Raw genomic sequence first — 14,992 nt, 5'->3', positions numbered from 1 at the left:
GTGTAGAAAAGATTTATCACAACCGCACCAGGCTTTCAAGTCTCAAACGTGTCATGGTGGTCAGAAGCCCTTTTTCTCGATTCACTTCTCGTGTCTAGCTTTCCTACCGCATTCACTTCACTCTCATCAACCGTTCAAGGTCTATATAAAAGGAGCGTCCACTGACTCCCCCCTTCCTCATCTGATAGCATTGCCTCAATCGCCTACCTGCTAGCTCCCCCCTTCTCTCATCCGTTTTTGCATTTCCCCAATAACGTTCCCCTACTAGTTTGAGGATCTAGATAAAGGTAATGTGCTTCATATCAAACCATACTATTTGTATAAACTTATTATTGCGTCTGCTAACCTCATTGCTTCCCCTTCCCTCGATTGTCATTTGTTCTAACCGAAATTATGCTTATAGATGGCAACTAGGTACCATACCACGGATGTGTACTCTACAACAAATGATGTGTTTTGGTAGCTAGGTGTGGAGCTAGGAGAACAACACATGTTGCTTGTGACTTGGGGGTGTCGTGTACATGACGGAGCTGCATGATGCCTAATCATTGAAGCGGCTTTTCGTGCAATTATTGGGCAACAATGCTTTACCAGAGTTGTTGAAGACCATGATTCTAGAGAAATCTTTGTGCTTTGCAGCACTGTTGTGGATGCTCGTCGGCTCTCTGCTATAGTGTCGGTGTCAATGGAGATTGCGTCATTTTCACTCGGGTTCATCGTCTCAACTTGATCGGAAGTCCTTATGACATCAACTATCTCAACATGACCAATAAGATTCGATGACATTGAGATTTTGTGTGCTTAGGGCCCTGTTTGTTGTCCACACACCCAGTAGCAACAGGAGCAGCAGCAGCAGCAATACTAGTCCTTGGTGTCTTGCCTGATCATCAGTGCAGCGACGCAGTGCAGTAGTTTGAGATACTTGAAGCATGTAGTAGTTTGCAGTGTTTATGTCAATGGACTTTGCAAGTCAATGATCAGGTCTATTTATTTTGTTTAAGTGTGTGACTGGTGTTAACTTGTCATGTTGGTGGAAAGGGTTAATGTACTAGTGTGTCGCAATGACTTATAAAGTTGTCTGACGAGGGCTTGTGTTAGTGTGAATCTGTGGGCCGGATGGCACGGAGTCATGTATTGTATGGGTTGAGCTCATGTACGACGAACCCTTGCTAATATATGAGGTCTTTGTATGCATGTTTGTGTCAAACTTTGTTGAACTTGCAAGAACCTTGCAGCGAGGAGCAAGTCTCGCGTCAGTCTAAAGCAGAACAGAGGAGCTATTGGTGTTGAAATGTTACTGCACACGCAAGAAAGTCCGACCCCTGTACATTTGAACGCATCTGACAGTATACTGTATCCTCCGAAGAGGTTCCTCATTTTGTTGTGATGCTTGTTACTGTGTTGTTTACTATTTTAAGTTTGACTTAAGATAATTCTAGAAATCTATTTATTCTAGAAATCCATTTGTTCTTTCCTCCCCAACAAAGAAAATCAAATTCCATTCTGGAGGAACTGTAATCACTATGTAGTCCGCATCACAATCCACATAACCAAAATCAATATTATTCTATCCAAACATCTACAGCATGGAGTAGCAGCACACAGATATATATAACTCAAACTAGAGTAGTAGTTTTAACCCAACCTACATTACTATAGTTTATGGAGTTGTAACCATTACAATTTCAGCTAAATCAAGTCTAACTATCACACTTACAATCAGTACACGAGCTCAGCTTCTTCCATAGGAGATAGACATAGATTAAGAGGACAACAATTACAACAGTTTTAAAGGATAAACAGGGTGGGGTAGCTGTTGGATTTTGAAGACAGAAGTCATTATCAATAGCCAAGGGTGGATTTGAGTTGGTTCTTGAGTTGAACGCAGCAATTCATCTTCATAGGAGTTGTACTTTTTATAAGAAGCACCAAAAAACCTATGAATTTGATCTTGGCAATCAGTCCAGTTGTAGTAAACTCCTGGCTGATGGCCACTGAAAACAACATAGTAGGGACTCATCTAAAATCTGCAAGACACAAACTGGCTGCCTCAATTTTCACAAGTAGCAACAAGTGCAGCTTAAAGAGTAGTTTGCTCAGTCATGTGAATGATGGACACAAAGCATTGATTTGCTTTCCATGCCTTCCTCTTGTTTGCAACCAAATGGATAATTTGGTTGTCAACAAGGAGAAGACACAGAAAGCAAACATATGAGTTGCATCCTAATACATCTAACAGCGATGTAGACATCATTGGCACAAAAATGTGGCCTCAGATATGTTACAAGTAATATAGAATCAAGTAAGCACTGGATAGAAAAATAGTTTAAGGTAGAAGCAAAGGGCCTGTTTATTTGCCTAGACAAATAGGTATAATCAAGCAAGCACTTGAAAAATAATAGGCCTAGTTGCACATAGGCATTTAGAGTAAGAACACTGAACATATGCAAAAAAAACAAGACATCAACAGAAAAGAATTCTAGAACATAATCAATATTACTGAATGTTAGGCAACCATGGGACAATACCCATGCACTACAAACGCTAGAATGATACATGTATACCTCATGTTGAAGCAAAGACCAAATAATGAAGCGAACAGGAAAAGGCGAGAAAGGAGACCTACGGATCTGTCGCCTCTGCCGCGGCACACACCCGACACAGACGTCAATACCGTCATGCTCCACTGGGAAAGCCCCGCTGCCTAGCCTCCAAAAGGACGCCTGAGCCACCGCAGCAAACCGGGGATCCTCCGCCTCCACCTCCGCTGCCGCCGCCGCAAGTCCAGCGGGCACAAATCTATTTCCACTTGCAGGGGATATCCAATTTATGGCATCCATAGAAAAATAGAATACTATAACCACTACTACAGTATTTTTAACTGAGGTGGGCTTTTTGGATTAATGGAGTCGGGCAAACCATCTGTCTCTGTCGAAAGGTCACGGTTAATCTAGACCTACGAAGGTGGTTGGCTTGCCCACCTCGGTTAATCGATTAATGGAGGCGGGCGTCCTAAGGTGTTCGCCTCGGTTAATACCTATTAATGGAGGCAGTCACCCTAAGCATCCCACCTCGGTTAATGGATTAAAAAATAATAAAACCATCAACGAGCCTAGCGAGCCCATCCATGAGGCCCATCGAGCCCATCGATGCCCTGTGACCGCCGCTCGCCGGATCTACAGGCACCGAGAAGCGCCGCTGGGGCCACGCCCTCGTGAGCCACCACCGAGGCCGGGCCCCTGCTCTTCTCGCTATCGTGAGCCACCGCTGGGGCCAGACCCCCGCTTGTCGTGCCCTTGTGAGCCGCCACTGGGGCCAAGACTCCGCTTGCCACACCCTCGTGAGCTGCCGTAGGGGTCGAGCAGCCACCACTGGGTGGAGGTGGAGGGCGCCGTCGCACTAGAGGTGGAGGGGGCCGGCCAGACGTGGAGGTAGAGGGGGCTGGCTGGAGGTGGAGGTAGAGGTGGAGCCAGCCGAAGGTGGAGGTGTTAGGGGTGGGCGGAGGTGGAGGGCCGGCCAGAGGTGGAGGAGGAGGGCTGGCCCGAGTAGAGGGATAAGGGGTGCCACGTGTACGCGCGTGAGAGAGAGAGAGCGTGCGGCGTATGCATGAGAAAAGGAGCGCAACATGCGGCATGAGAAAGAGGGGGGAAGGAGATATTTCTTCTCAGTGAAGAAGCACAAATGAATTGGACGGTTAAGATGGATTCGCGTGGCCTTCGATCCAGCTGTCTAGACTTCCACGCCAGCGATCTAGGTCTTCGAACTGATGCAAACTCCTGCACGGGTGCCAAGGCAGTGTGGGCGCGGGTGAAAGGGCGGCGTAGTTTTTGATGGCGCAGCACCTGTCAGGCATGAGTGTGGGGGAATGATTTACGGAGGCGGACACCTTATAAATGCTGCCTCCGTAAATGATTTACCAAGGCGGGCAGAATAAGACGCCCGCCTCGGTTAAGTTTGATTAACACAGTTGCATTAGGATAACTGCCTTGGTTAATCGAACTTAACTGAGGTGGGCCAGTAAGGGTGCCTACCTCCATTAAGTGTTAACCGAGGCAGGTGCTGGGCCGGCTGCCCGGCCACCGAATAACGAAGGCGGACATCCAGCCCGCCCGCCTCGGAGCCCCATTTGCAAATGCCTCGCAAAAGATTTTGTGTAGTAGTAAATGACTTAAGATATCATCACAGTCAGTCAATGGTAAAGACGTTCCATTCCTTCGTCTAGGTCATGGGTTCGATCCCCAGGTATCATAACTTTTTTAGAGATTAAACCCCGGTGGAACCCCAGGTATCAAACTTTTTTTCGAGATTAAACCCTACTGGGACCCATGTTAAAAGTGACACGCAAGCCATCGAGTCCTACAAGGACCGTGCGGAGACTTATGACGAAGTGGCATTCGTTACAGTTGTTAAAACTGTTTGTCACAGATGAGTGGCAGGGGGACCCACACGTACACTTCGGATGGAGAAAGGAGCAAGTGGAGACTTATGACGAATTGCCATTCATTATGGTTTGAAAACCATTCATAACAGTTGGGCAATTTGTTCAATGACGAAGTCCTAGTCGTCACAATTCTAAAGCAGGTCGTCACAGATGAGTAGGAACAGTCGCGCGCGTGATCAGTGATGAAACCCAATGTTGTTCAATGATGAATTTTTATGACGATACCTGGTTTCGTCATAGATAGGCAGAGCGAGAGGACCATCACCAGTGATCTATGACGAAACGAAAAAATTTGTCATAGAAAGCGATCTTCTTTGACAATTTTTGATTCGTCATAGATGTGCAGATCTCTACTAGTGAACAAATCGATTTGTAATAATAGAACTAGCTATATTAGGATCATGAGCAAGAACCTGGTGAATGAGATCACTAAAGCATTCTATGTACTCATGGACGTTAGACTACTGGTGTATGTGGAAAAATTGCCTAAGCAAATGGTTATGTTCATCCCTATCGAACCTAGCATAGATGGCAGCACTGAAATCAGGCCATGACAAGGACTGCAGAGAGGATTGAACGATTTGAAGCCAAAGTGCTGCGGAGCCAGTAAGGTGCATAGTGGAATATCTAACCCAGAGACGTGGATCAACAACATAAACATCAAAGGTCTCGCAATGTTTAATCCAGAGCCTAGGGTTAGAACCATCAAACTTTGGGAAAGGTAAGTCTGGCATAGCAGCACTAAGCATAGGATTCGCTCGCCAGTCAACACGTGCAGAATGATCACAATTGAACTGAATCGGAGGAGTTTTAGTGAGATTCATCGCACCTATGACCGAAGGCGGATCCAGGGTGGCATACACCACCCCAAATCCGGCGCTCCGGTGATGGGTTTCTTCTCAGCGGCCACATAGCCCTGATGTTGCCCCGGACGGGGACGGTCCGATCCCAGATGGGTGGAACCCGACACCAATGTTGCCCTGGCCTTTGATGAGGAAGGCTCGAGCTGCACGGCGGGGTCGACGGCACCGGTGACTGTACGTGGTCGGAGAAGAGCTGCTCAACTCGATCGCCGAGGTGGTTCACCGCCTTCTCCAGATCCGTGACACGGTGGTCGACCTCCAGCTTCCAAGCCTCGATCTCCTCCTTGGCGGCTCGAATCTCCGATATCGATAGCTTCAATTACGTGATTTCCTTTGAATTCACGTTCAACAGGGCAGGGATCTGCCCAAACTGTTCCTCAGACGACATCCTAGACGATTGCCGGGTGAGGTGATTGTGGTGGTGGTGGGTTTGAGGCGCCAGAATCGACTAGATAGACGAGATTTAGTACGGGGAACTCTCAACTCGAGACTCCGGCAACCGCCGAGCTCGCCGCCGCCGCCGCCCTCAGGCTCGATTCAGGTTTCGTGTTCAGGGTTCAACGTTCATCTTGGTTGCCAAGCAACACATAGGAGCCAACTGGGCTTCCTTACCCGTTACATGGGTTCTAACTCACTCTTTACTGTGTCTTGGGCTTTACAGCCCTTCGGGCCCTAGAACTCGTGTATTGGCTTTCCTAAGCCTTCCTCCCCGCCGCAGCTCTGTTGGCGCCCTTGCTTCAGGATCTTCAGTTTCGTCAGGATCTTCAGATGGCATTCCAGTATTGGTGACATTCTCTTCCATCAAAGTTGTAGATCCGCCATTGTCCATGGGTGCATGATTGGGTCCTTTAACAATTTCTCGGCTCTGCGTGATTGAGTGTAGAAGAAGACGAAACCTAAATCACAGACAGCACAAGAGATCAGACACGGTACAAATCCACTGGCCGGAATCGTCAGAGATAATGATTGTGAAGATATATGACTAATTATATAATTAATTAGCTCAATCATCCACAAACGCACAACTAGTAACAACGCAAATTGATACTGACACGTGGCCTCGGGCAAGAGGATCGAATCAGAGCTAGCTGCTGACTTGGTCTCAGCAGATTGTGTAAGACAGCTACCAGTAGTTACATATAATATAGTAAGCAGATACTCCCTCTGTTTTTTTGTAATGTCACATTTACTATGTCCTAAGTCAAATATTGCAATCTTTGACCAACTTTTTTTAAAATCCTTATAGTTTCACAATATATGAATTATATATTATGATAGTATTTCTCATAGTGAATCCAAAAATATAAATCTTATGACATGAATCTTTTTTTTTTTTGAAATCAATGGTCAAAGATTGCAATGTTTGACTTAGGACAAAACAAATGTGACATTAAAAAAACAGAGGGAGTATATATTAGAAAGCTATAATAATGAACCTAGTAGACAACACACTTTACTATATGTTTTTCTCCACGAAAGCAACACGTATAGCAGTTGTATGATAAACTATAGCTACTAGCTAGCTATTGCGATTCTCATAATCGTTCCCGCGCGTATGCAGTACACGTTTGAAATTAATTAAAACTCACGTATCTACGTCATGTAACTGAGACTGAATGGTTATTATTGTATGTATATATATATAAATGATTACCAACCTCCGATGGATCCGTTCCGTAATAATTGAGAACGTAAACTTTTGTTTAATGTTTGAGAGTTCCTGTCTTGTGTAAGTATTTGTACGAGTAGCTTGGAGTATTTATATATGCATGCCACGCTTATAAAGGTACTTCCGTTAACATAATCCCACTGTCCCAAAATAAATCATCTTATAGTTTGTTCCAAAATACTTAACCTTCTCACTTTCAATGCGTCTTTCTTTTTTCTCAATATATCTTTCTCTTTTTCTAGCTAATACATCTCTATCTTTACTCCTTGAGGGGCATTTTTGTCTTTTGGCTTGAGAGTTGGTTTAGTGCGAGATTCTAAAACATTATGGAGGAAGGGAATATTTACCTCACTCTCTCACTCTCTCTCTCTCTCTCTCTCTCTCTCTCTCTCTCTCTCTATATATATATATATATATATATATATATATATATATATATATATATATATATAACTACTACCATGTAGCTGACTATAAAATAACTTATTCTGTAGCTACTTTGAATTACGATAATTACTATGTTAATTTACGAGATTATAGTAACTCCTTACTACGTGGTTTACTATAACATTATGGTAAATATCCTCATGTGTTATAGTAACCCAACTATAGTAAATATGTATTGACATTATCATAAATTAGTATATAAAATTATCGTAAATGGAGGTGACTACAGAATAACTTATTTTGTAGCTGGCTACTGAATATACTCTCCCATATATATATATATATATATATATATATATATATATATATATATATACATATATATATATATATATATATATATATATACCACTAAATTTGTATAAAACAATTGTTGTTAGTTAAGCGTAAGCAACAAAACCCAAATTTCTCATTTATTTTTGGATCCAAGGTCAATTAATTTGTGTCTACTGATACAAATTCTTCGTGTTGATTTTCTTACCCACAAGTCCACCACTGCCCTTAAACAAAACATTAACCCAAAATGCCCTTATACCTATCTCTTCTTATAATAAAGAAAAATATATTACCACACTACTACAAAAAGCATTTTTAGGGGCGGCTGGTAACCCTTTGTAGGGGCGGTTTGGCCAGCCGCCCCTACCGAACCGTCTCTACAAATCATGCATTTGTAGGGGCGGTTCCCAGGCCGCCCCTACAAATCGATTTGTAGGGGCGGTTGGTGATTGAGCCGCCCCTACAAATCGATTTGTAGGGGCGGCTGGTATTACGAACCGCCCCTACAAATCTATTTGTAGGGGCGGCTCAAGAACCAACCGCCCCTACAAATCTATTTGTAGGGGCGGCTGTAGTGCCAGCCGCCTCTATAATACCTGTTTGTAGGGGCGGTTCAATCTAGAACCGCCCCTACAGTACGTTTTCCCGCCAAAAAAAATTCAAATTTACAATTCAAATTCGACCAGAACTGTTTGCTGCGTATTCCATCCAGCATCCGCGTTGCCGAACGGCCCGCGACCAACGTTCCGAACCGCGTTCGCGTTGCCGAACGCCACGCGACCAACGTTCCGAACGCGACTACAAGCACAATAGTATTATATAAAGTACAATTACAAGTCCAATTCGTAATGATATATATATACAATCCATCATTAAATATACAAATTTCATACACATTGTTATCAACGTCCTAGAGCTAGCCTTTCAGTCTCACGAAGGTGTTGGTACTGAGGATTTGTACCTAAGTCAGACTCTCGATCATGGTAGGCGCCTCTGACGTGTACAATCTGGTCCAATATAAAGTTGCAAAGGTCGCCGACGAGCTCTAAGAGTTGGTCATCCTTGTATGGGTCTCTTTTCATTCCTTTTTCTTCTCTCCACTACAAGAAAACAAGTTTCAGTTTAGTATTTCATACCATTTATGAAGTTTTTATACTACGGGTGAAGAGGTTCAAACTTACCCTTAAGGGGTGTCTCCTGTAGGCACCGGTGTTACTCATCATAGAACATATATAGTATCCACAATGTACACTCCCAGGCCTCTGCTTGGGGCACTGTGTGTTTTGCATATGAAAATATTAGGTAATGCTTTTGACAGCCATGTAACGGAGTACTGAAGAAGTAAGTTACACTTACCGCACATAGTGTTTTTATAGCCAGCTTTTCCTTCCTCGCTGGATCATGCCTTCCATGATGATGAGAGACATAGAACCTAAATGCCCTGTTCGAATTATTTTAGCAAATACAACTTGTTAGTATGCATAAGTGAACGTTACAAGTATGTATACAGACATATAAGCTAATGAGGATTGTCGATATGTATACGTCTTGAGAATCGATATGAAGTCTTTGTATGTCGCCGGGTCCTTATCTATTGAATCAAAGACCCATGCCATGCTCTTCCCGACATCGACGGCTATACAAATCCAGTGGTTGCTGCATGGATTTAATCATAGAACTAGATAAGCTCTTTTACACCGAATAAAATATATCGAACATAGCTTTAAGTTATAGTTGAACTTACTCGAAGTTGTATGGTAGCCATATAGTAGAGTGTTGTTGGAGATTTTTGAAAGCCAGAGCAATGTATGCCGCAACCTTAAGGGACTCTTCCCTTAGCTTCGCACTACGGATGCGCTCTTTCTCCCGAAGAGTCTTTGCAGCTGCTAGCTCTTTGGCATCCAGTGTCCACCGTTTAGGGTAATTAAAATTTGTTTGGGCTATAGCTTGAGGGTCTACATACCCGGCTTTCACACTTGGCATTTGTTTGACAATGTGCACTTGCATTCTACAAATCACGGCGTGGGTTAGTTACAACAAAATTCAAAGATTACATTCATATCATATCAGAAGGACAAGGACTTACAGGCACCACGTGCGAATTAGATTCATCTCCATTTCTCCCAGGTGAAAGCATGTGTGCATGTCATTGAAGTCAAAGACAATTTTCCCGGCTGGGCTTCCAAATGTGCCGGTGGGAAAGCATGCTTGTATGATATCTATGCTCGTTGGGAGAACATGCAAGTACCAATCATGGAACCTTCTCATTCCAAGTGGTAGGCGCTGGATGTCCCGGTTTGGTAGGAAGGGCTTGCCTCTTTCATATTTTTTCGGGCAATCCTTTGACCATTCGATGGCATCAACATTTGGATACTGCTTTGCAATTTGGTGAAGTTTGCTACTGACGGCCTCCTCAGAACCCCGTGATGGGACTTTTTTAACTTGGTTTTCAGGCTTGAACTGATCATGGGAATACCACTTGGACACCGACGAGACGTCTTTGATCGGAACATAAACTGGCCTTATGTGGATTGGAATCTTCTTTCGGAGTTCCCATTCAGGCATGTCCTCATCTTCTTGTGCATCACCTTCTTTAGGAGGCACTTGTTGTTCATGTATCGGTTGTGCTTGTTGAGAAGACTGTGGCATCTCATGATGCACTTGCCCGGTACGAGCTGGAGAAGGTTGTGGCATCTCATCAGGCACATGCTCGATAGGAGGCGGGGAAGAATGTGGCATCTCAGGAATGTGGGGGTCACGAGACGGTGAAAATATCTCCCCGGCCTCAACAACTCGCTCCAAATTTGGGAGAGGGGGAGGCGGCGAAGAAGCAGTCAATATAATGTCCCGTTTGTGCCAGAGGATGAACTGCCCCATAACATCTCCGAGTAACACCAGCCCCTCAGGAGTTGCGTAGTCTATCCTCCATTGCATGAACTCGGGCTTCACTGTATGCACCTCGACCCTAGTGTAGTCCGGCGGTATGTTATTATTGTGGTGTAAGCCACCGGGAGGATATGCAACACCCATTGCCACCTCCATCACAGTGTTCTGCCGGCCGCTGAGAAACACCAAGGTGCAACTAGTAGGTTCCCGTATGAGATCGACTGAGGTTGTGGCTGCAGTGGAACCTTGGCTGCTAGGAACTTTCTGAGGGCTGCCAACTAATGCCAGTTCTCCCGGTGGCGTCACTAATATACGTGGCTCCATAGACATTCCTTGCTCCTCCAGCGCCTTCGCAACTAGAGCCTTCACTTGGAGCTCAAGACTAGTCTCCCGGTCTCGGCCATGTTTCTTGTACATGTGCTTGTCCTCTTCGAATCCTTGCTTCCAAGTCATCCTTTTCCCTAGCCCCCTGGTGCGGCCTGTGTGCTCCTTGTTTCCCAAGCCAAGGCTAAGCTCGTCCCTCTCTCTGGAAGGATTGAATGAGCCCTTCTCTTTGTCTTCAGCATATTTCAGTATCCTTGATACCGCCTCTTGGGTCTCCGGCTTATCAAACTTAAGATTACTGCCGGATGGTTCTGTACTCCTCGCATATATCCAGTTCCTTGAGCGTACCTTCAACTTCGTCACATCGATATTCTCAGCAGCTACGGCCTCTTCATCCATCTTTCTAAACTGCTCTTCCTTGGCATAGTAGCCACCGGGGCCTAGATGATGGTGGTGTTTGTTCCTCTTCGCTAGCTCGGTGTTACGAGCACTGAGCTCCAATGCCTCCGCTGAAGTCTTCTGAGCCACGAGCTCCTCCCATTGACTAGGAGTTATTTTGCCGAACTCGTTGAAGGGAGTTAACCCCTTTTGGATATACTTCGTGTTAAGCTCCAACCTCCAACGTCGCAATGACTCTCCCATCATCCTGATAGCATTTTTTTTACCAATTCGTGCTTACCCTCCGGAAATCTAAAATTGACCTTCAGCTGCCTATCCCATAGTGCATTCTTTATGTTCTCTGGTACCTCTTTCCAGTTAAGGATTGCTGGGTTCAATTTATCTCTTACTAGGGCCCCGATCGCATTACGGAATCGTCCTCTTAATTCCTTTGGCTCAAGGATCTCCCCTGCTGGCCCAACCTCCGTTATCACATAGCAAGCCTTATCTGGATATAGATTTCCTTTTCTATCCCCTCGTTTCCTCTTAGGCTTGGTAGTCGTGGTTGTGTCTTGAGTTTGTGGAGCAGAGGCATCGTGATCCGTCTCTGTGGTTGTTGCCTCTGCTCTCCTTTCCTCTACTCCGTCTTGTCCAGCGAGATGTCGCGGACATCGACGTCGTCTTTTCTGAGTTTCAGGAGGGACCTGTATATAGGACAGGTCAAAGTGTTAGCAGAGGTAACACAGCCAAAGCTTTAGCAAAATTTACAAGCTAAGGCTTCTTCCCTACCTCCTCGTTCGGGTCAAAATCCTTGTCCAAATCTTCCTCCGTTGGCCTCCTTCTTGCTTCAGGTGGGAAAGGATCCTCGGGACTTTCATATCCCTCTTCTGACTCATCATCCTCTTCTTCTTCGCCTTCAGCAGCCTCTCCTTCAGGGCCTTCCTCCTCATCACACTCCTCCTGAGTAAGCATCACTTCTAGATCTTTTTCTACCTCGTTATCGAACTGTTCCTGAGTAAGCTGGTCCTCTAGTGCTTGCTCCTCAAGGGTTGGCTGCTCATCATGCTCGGGGCATCGAGCTGCACGGTCTGTTGTCCGCGACATTATTTCGCGCTTTGTTCTAAAAGATGCAAGAAAGTGTGCTTTAGGTACGCGAGAAGGTATAAGAAATCAAAAAGGTCTATAAACCAAAGTAGTCCTATAAAACAACAATATAAAAAAACGAGAAGTAGCAGTGGTAGAGGCCTCAGAAACATGTCAATCATCATCTGATCTTGAACTTGGAGCATCAAGGCATCATAACAGAGAAGAGAGGAGAAGGTAATGTAGGGGCGGCTGCTAATGATGCCAAGTTCCTCACAAGTTCTTGATCATCAGCTCATATTCCATATAATGTATGGACTTGGACAATTTCATCATCGGCAAAACAAAGGAGAGGAGAGGAGAGGGGAGATTTGGCAAAAAAAAGCAACTGCTGCTTAACAAACATAGTGCAGCAGCTGATGGAAAAATACAGGACAACAAGTCCTGGGCGAGTCCTGGGAGATTTGGCAAAAAAAGCAATAGCAGCCAACAGTTAGTAGCTAGAAGTAGCAAGTAGTAGTAGTAAGTAGAAAGTAGTAGAGTAGAGTAAGTGTAGCAGTAGAGTGGTAGTAGTAGAGTAAGAGCAGCAGCCACTTAGGAGTAGCAAGTAGTAAGAGGAGTAGTAGTAGTAGTAAGAGTAGTAGTAGGAGTAGTAAGAGGAGGAGTAGGAGTAGTAAGAGGATTAGTAGTAGGAGTAGTAGTAGCAGTAGCAGCAGCAGCAGCCACTACACACCAGCAGTATATAAGCAAAAAAATAGAGGAGTGGTAGTAGTAGAGTAAGAGCAGTAGCCACTTAGGAGTAGCAAGTAGTAGTAGTAAGTAGAAAGTAGTAGAGTAGAGTAAGTGTAGCAGTAGAGTGGTAGTAGTAGAGTAAGAGAAGCAGCCACTTAGGAGTAGTAGTAGGAGCATCAATGAAAGAAGAGCAGCAGTAGGAGTAGCAAGTAGAGGGAGGAGTAGTAAGAGGAGGAGGAGTAGAAGGAGGAGTAGGAGCAGGAGGAGTACTAGTAGGAGTAGTGGTAGGAGTAGTAGTAGTTAAGTAGTAGTAGTAGCAACAGCCACTACACACCAGCATAAGCAAAAAAAAATAGAGAAGGAGTGGTAGTAGTAAGAGGAGGAGGAGTAGGAGGAGTAAGAGGAGTAGGAGGAGGAGGAGGAGGAGGAGGAGGAGGAGTAGTAGTAGTAGTAGTAGTAGTAGTAGTAGTAGTAGTAGTAGTAGTAGTAGTAGTAGTAGCAGCAGCAGCAGCCACTACACACCAGCAGTATATAAGCAAAAAAAAACAGAGAAGGAGTGGTAGTAGTAGAGTAAGAGCAGCAGCCACTTAGGAGTAGCAAGTAGTAGTAGTAAGTAGAAAGTAGTAGAGTAGAGTAAGTGTAGCAGTAGAGTGGTAGTAGTAGAGTAAGAGCAGCAGCCACTTAGGAGTAGCGAGTAGTAAGAGGAGTAGTAGGAGTAGTAATAGGAGGAGTAGTAAGAGGAGTAGTAGTAGGAGTAGTAAGAGGAGTAGTAGGAGGAGGACGAGGAGGAGTAGTAGTAGTGGTAGGAGGAGGAGTAGTAGTAGTAGTAATAGTAGTAACAGCAGCAGCCACTACACACCAGCAGTATATAAGCAAAAAAAATAGAGAAGGAGTGGTAGTAGTAGAGTAAGAGCAGCAGCCACTTAGGAGTAGCGAGTAGTAAGAGGAGTAGTAGGAGTAGTAAGAGGAGGAGTAGTAGTAGTAAGAGGAGTAGGAGGAGGAGGAGTAGTAGTAGTAGTGGTAGGAGTAGTAGTAGTAGTAGCAGCAGCAGCAGCAAAGATAGGATAAAATCATGAAATTTTTAGGACAACAAAGATACTTAAATTATCTACAACTTTTATATTATCTAGGTTCACATAAAAGGTCATTTAAAGCATGAAAACATTTTTCTAACCAAAACTATACCAGCAGGAATTTTTTAAGCACACAAATCAAATGTTCTTTTATGCATTTCAGTACTCTTAAAGACAGGTCATTTAAACTGATGAAGCAATAGTTTAAAGGGTGGGGGCTCAATCTTCAGGGGGAACTTAGAAAGCTTAGGAAAGAAAAAGGAAAAACATGGTTGTTGAATGGTGACCTAAACACCAAATGATCATTCAGACCATCAACTACTAGGTACCACCAGCAGAAATGAGCCAATAGCAGCAGCTAGCTCATAGTTACAAGGACAGATTCAACTTTCATTGAACAACAGACATTTTAAGATAGTGGATAGCTGCAGTTTAGGTAACTAAAAATGTTGGCATGCAACATCCCAAGCAATAAAACAATCAATGTTGCCATAACAGCGACAAGCAGTTCTTTGAAAAAAAAACAGTTCCTAGCTAGATGTCAGTAGCAAATGAAACATTATAGCATGCACGCCACAGCCACTGCCACTGCCAGAAAAACTCAAATCAGAGAAGAACTTCCATAGTGCTATGGTTTTAGACTGGGCATTAAATCCTATAAAAAGGCAAGCAGCAGCGAGACAAGCAGCTGGTCTGTGTTCCAAGTAGCTATAGATAGCCGAGTGGCTGTCTCACTCAGTCTACATATTCCTTATTCCAGCTTGTACAATCATTTGCTATGAACGAAAAGAACAAAAGCTAGACTTCATACCTTGGCACT

At 44.3% G+C, this 14,992-nt stretch overlaps 1 long non-coding RNA gene across 1 annotated transcript; it reads right to left on the bottom strand.

The window, feature by feature from the left end:
• Positions 1-9,107: 9,107 nt before the first annotated feature.
• On the bottom strand, positions 9,108-9,920 carry LOC136483187 (uncharacterized). Its single transcript, XR_010765340.1, has 4 exons — positions 9,783-9,920; positions 9,441-9,704; positions 9,242-9,352; positions 9,108-9,137 (listed from the first exon to the last, which is right to left on the bottom strand). It is a non-coding gene; the product is annotated as an uncharacterized lncRNA (long non-coding RNA).
• Between the last annotated feature and the right edge of the window lie 5,072 nt (positions 9,921-14,992).

Source organism: Miscanthus floridulus, chromosome 9 (genome assembly GCF_019320115.1).
Source record: "Miscanthus floridulus cultivar M001 chromosome 9, ASM1932011v1, whole genome shotgun sequence".
NCBI lineage: Eukaryota > Viridiplantae > Streptophyta > Magnoliopsida > Poales > Poaceae > Miscanthus > Miscanthus floridulus.
The sequence above is the reverse complement of the archived record's forward strand: the minus strand, read 5'-3'. Positions and strand labels throughout refer to the sequence as shown.